The 5000-nt window shown below is 41.9% G+C and overlaps 1 protein-coding gene across 1 annotated transcript in view; it reads left to right on the forward strand.

Annotated features, from left to right (window-relative positions):
* The window catches only part of sorcs2 (sortilin-related VPS10 domain containing receptor 2), a 202326-nt gene that overhangs the window by 89088 nt on the left and 108238 nt on the right, over nt 1-5000 (forward strand). The gene's annotated exons all lie outside the window — the stretch shown is intronic.

Here is a 5000-nt window from a genome sequence, read left to right on the forward strand (position 1 = left end):
ATCTATAGGTCAGTGTGTGGCTGAACAATCAAAACACATTCCTCCGAATCAGAAAGTGTTAAACTGTATGAGTGAGCGGCCGACGGTAAGATGTCAGCTCCATGTGCACGTGTTTTTATTGTCACTGGGTCAGAGATGTTGAGTGATTTTGGTTATGAAGAAAGAGTTTTGTCAGTTTCAGTTCAGATGTTTTAATGTGATGAGCTTCGACTTTATTCACAGTTTTAAATCCGGGTTTTATAAGTCAAACTTCTAAGCTGTAAGAGTTAATGGCAGTGTGTGGTTAATGTTCAGCGCTCTTGGGAAATCAGCAAGGAATCAAGAAAAGTCCTGACCTGCTGCAGAAACGGTTCATGTCGCTTTAACGGATGAAGGAAAGGCATTGATTGACGAGTGTTTACATTTACTCTGAGATTTGTGCTGTTTTAGTATTTAGAGAGAGAGAGAGAGGGAGAGAGAGAGGGAGAGAGGGAGAGAGAGAGAGAGAGAGAGGGAGAGAGGGAGAGAGGGAGGGAGAGGGAGAGAGAGAGAGGGAGAGAGAGAGAGAGAGAGAGAGAGGGAGAGAGAGAGAGAGAGAGACTTTTGACTTTTTACGATCCTTTATTTTACAAATTTTGTTGTATAAAAATAGAATGAGGATAGATTGGTTAAAAATGAGTGAGTAAATAGATAAACAAATAAATAAATAAATAAGACATTTTTTAGACATTGTAATTATTCTTTTAAACATTCATAGTTATTGTGTTTGTTTTTTTTTTTTTTTTTTTTTTTTTTTGTGTTCTTTTTTCAGTTTAAGTTTGGTGTAAAGATTAGTTCATTATCTTCTACTGAACACAGGGTCTCTCCACAACACCATATTGTTTTAAACATGTCCATGTCTTTCATGTTTTTGTAGAAATTGAAATCGATTAAAATTCTTGATTTAATAAGTCTGGAGAAGATCTTTTGGGGATCACAGTCTGTGCTTTGTGCCAACTTATTTTTTCTGCTTATGTATATTGCCATTTTGGCCTGACCAATGGTAAAATTAATAAGCTGGCATTTAAAACTCTTTCTCCGGACATATTTAAAACCAAGAATAAAAAACTGGTGATTAAAATCTACATGCAGTGGTAAAAAGATGCGTTTTAAAAGGTTAAACAAGGGCGACAATCTGGAACAATGTATAAAAGCATGAAAAACAGTTTCTCTCTGTGAACAAAAGGGGCATTCTTGTGTTATTTCTGGATTTAAAATAGAGATAAAAGAGTTCACAGAGACAATTCCGTGTAAAATCCTCCATTGGAGGTCAGCAAACTTTTTGGTTAATGGTGGTTTATACAGTGCTCTCCACTCTGGTTTAATATCATTATTAAAACCCAATTCAGTGCGCCATGGGGTGTCCACCCTCCCATTCAGTTTTTTCTTGTTTAAAACCTTCACACAAGCTTTGTACAGAACCTTACCAGACACTGTCTCAAAGTTCATCTCGTCCTCACCCTTGTGCTCCAGGAGGGGGCCGCCGTATCCCTCTAGGTCTGGAGTTATGATTAGCTGTGGAAAGGGTTCCTCTTCTGTAGCGCTGGTCTCGTTTCTTGTATATTCCATCAGCTTAACTCGTTCCTCCGACGTTAGGGTGGTTCTCCATCGATGCAGGAGTTGGTTGGCGACCCGTTGAGACCGGAGTCCCATGTGTGCTGCCAAGTCCTCTGCTCGAGACAGGTCTGTTCCAGTGATGTTTACCAGCTGCCGGAGTGTGACGATCCCTGCGGAGACCAGGGTCTTGGATAGTGCTGGGGTGGTTTCACTAGAGATGTCTAGATGTCCTCCACAGACTAGGGGCTCCTCCAGCAGCCAGTGTAAGGTTCTGTTTCCTTTTGCTTGTTTTTTAAAAAAGTTCCAAATTTTAAAAAGTCTTTGATAAAAAACTGGTAATCCAGTCGTGTCCAGTGCTGTGGGGTCCATTAAAAACAGAGATCTGTCCAGTCCGAGTCCTCCCACCGTGCGTAGGAGTGTGAAGGCTGCTGCTCTCCATCCTTCGTCACTGGCACCGGTGAGGAGTCTCTGGATGAACTGCAGACGGAAGGCTGCAGTTCTGCTGGCTAGCTGCACCAGGCCCTGACCTCCTTCCTCTTTAGGCAGGTGAAGCAGGCTTTGTGGTATCCAATGCAGTTTGTCCCAGAAGAAATCTACCAGTAGGGCCTGTATGCTCGCTAGCAGGTTTGGTGGTGGGTCCATACATGCCAGTTTATGCCACAGGGACGATGCTGCTAGGTTGTTGATGACCAGCACTCGTCCTCTGTAAGACATTTTTGGGACCAACCACTTCCATCTGTTCAGTCTGCCTTTTATGCCTTCAACAATACCCTCCCAGTTTTTGTTTAAAAACTCAGCACTACCCAAGTAGACACCCAAGTATTTAAAACCGCTCTTTTTCCACATTAAACCCCCTGGTAGTGTGGGCTGTTCGCCTCCCCATTCTCCTACTAAAATAGCTTCGCTTTTGTTCCAGTTGATTTTAGCCGATGATAAAATCTTAAAATCTTCTAAAACGTCAGTTAAAAAAGTCACATCCATCTGTGTGTTCACCATTACAGCTAGATCATCGGCATAAGCTGAAAGACAGGTTAAAATATTAAAATGAGGTATATTAAAACCAGAAAGCTGATCTCTCAGTTTGCATAAAAGAGGTTCTATTGCCAAGGAATATAGCATGCCTGATAGAGAGCAGCCCTGTCTAATACCTCTGTGTACTTTAAAAGGAACACATAAACCACCATTAACCTTCAGTACACTCTCAATGTCACTATACAATGTTTTGATCATGGCTGTGAAACCTGGGTTGAACCCAAAGCTTTCCAGCACCTTCCACAAATATTCGTGTTCAACCCGGTCAAAAGCCTTTTCCTGGTCCAGCAAAATAAGACCAGTCTTTAAATCCAAAAGTCTAGAGACATCCAAAATATCGCGAATTAAATGTATGTTATCAAAGATGGACCTACCAGGCACGCAGTACGTCTGGTCGTGATGAATGATCTGCTCCAGTACCTTTGTCAGTCTTGAGGCTAATGCTTTTGAGAGTAGTTTGTAGTCAGTGCACAGCAGTGATACCGGGCGCCAGTTTCCCAGGTGCGTCAGGTCTCCCTTTTTTGGCAGTAAGGTCAGGACAGCCCTCCTGCAGCTCACCGGGAGCTTTCCTCCTTTCACGCTGTCCTGCAACACCTCTACTACATCCTGTCCTATTACTGACCAAAAAGTTTTGTAGAACTCTGCAGGGAGACCGTCTATACCTGGCGCCCGCCCGTTCTTCAGACCTTGGAGAGCCTCCTGAATCTCTGCCAGCGTCAGTTCTGTTGCCATGTCTGTGGCCGTTTGTTCTGACAATTTGGGCAGATTTTTTAAAAAGGTCTCCTCCATTGCATGTGCTTCTGACCACTCACTACTATACAGCTTTGAGTAGAAGCTGTTTGTCTGCTTGCGAATTTCAGTGGGCTCTGATACGAGATCCCCTGATTCTGATCGCACAGCATGTATGATTCTTTTCTGTCCATTTTTTTGTTCTAGACCAAAAAAGAACTTGGAAGGAGCATCCATTTCCGTAGCATGTTTAAAACGTGAGCGGACCAGCGCCCCCTGTGCTGCAGTGCCCAGCAGGTCGCTCATTACGGCTTTTTTGTTTTTGAGGCTTTCAATATTTCCTCGATCTCCTGTGGTCTCCAAACTCTGGAGTTCCACTATTTCGGTCTCTAGAGCTCTCATTGATCTAACAATGTCTTTTGTGACATTAAGAGTGTACTGTTGACAGAAAACTTTTGTTTGTGCTTTAGCTAAATCCCACCATTGCTGTAGAGAGCTAAAATCAGCTTTTTGTGATTTAAGACTGGCCCATAAATAAGTAAAAGACTCAATAAAATTGGCATCTTCTAAAAGTACAGTATTAAAATGCCAGTAGGCACTCTTAGGTTTTAGGTTTTTCCTACTGACTGTACACTGCACCATGCTATGGTCGGAGATGCCTACTGGGGTAATAAAACATTTCGTAAAATAAGACAGTTGATGTTTAAAACAATAAAATCTATCGAGTCTAGCCAGAGAGAGTGTGTTATCTACGGAGTGGGCCCAGGTGTACTGTCTTTGTTTTGTGTTTAAGTTTCTCCATATATCACTTAAGTCCTGGGCCTCCATCATCTCCCACATGCGTTTACGGGAGGCCATGTGAGGTTCTTTATGGTTTCTGTCCAGATTGTCGGTAGTGCAGTTAAAATCCCCACCCAGAATTAAAATATCAGCAGAGTTACAGTCATTAATGACGCTGTTTAGTTTGTCTAAAAACATCATCCTCTCTACTGCCTTGGTGGGAGTGTACACACAAATAAAAACAAAAACTTCATTCTCATAAAAAGTTCTCACTTTTAAAAGCCTCCCATTTAAAAATTCTTCTACTGTATAAGAGTTCGGTATAAAATTGCGAGCAAAGAGCAGTGCGACTCCAGCACACAGTGGTGTGTTGTGGCTCAGAATTGCGAGCCCGTCCCACTCTTTTGACCAGTCCGCAGAGTTTTTGAAGTCGCTGTGTGTCTCCTGCAGTAGAGCCACATCAATGTGTTTCTGTTTTAATAGTTCATAAAGTTTTGCTCTTTTTTCATATGTTCTTGCCCCATTAATATTTAAGCTCGCAATGTTTATTCCATTCATTAAAAGGTGTATAGATAAAAAAAACAGCCTTATGTATAAGAAAGAAAACATACCAGTGTCCAGCAGGGAGGTAAAATCACTCTAAGAAGTCCTCCTCAGCGAGTTCTTTATTTATTTTAGTGATCCATTTCTTTATCCTGAATATTTCCCGGTCGATAAAAGCTTTGTGTTTTTTGTAATATTTGACGTCGTGAATGAACTGTCTCTTGTTTGGGAAGTGTTCTTCCAGTTTGATTTTTGAGCCTCCTTTTGTCTTTTCTAAGAAGCTGTGTATGGACTCCTCGCTGTAAACCACTGGCATTCTTTCTTCCTCAGGAGTGAGAATC

Source organism: Clarias gariepinus, chromosome 1 (genome assembly GCF_024256425.1).
Source record: "Clarias gariepinus isolate MV-2021 ecotype Netherlands chromosome 1, CGAR_prim_01v2, whole genome shotgun sequence".
Lineage (NCBI taxonomy): Eukaryota > Metazoa > Chordata > Actinopteri > Siluriformes > Clariidae > Clarias > Clarias gariepinus.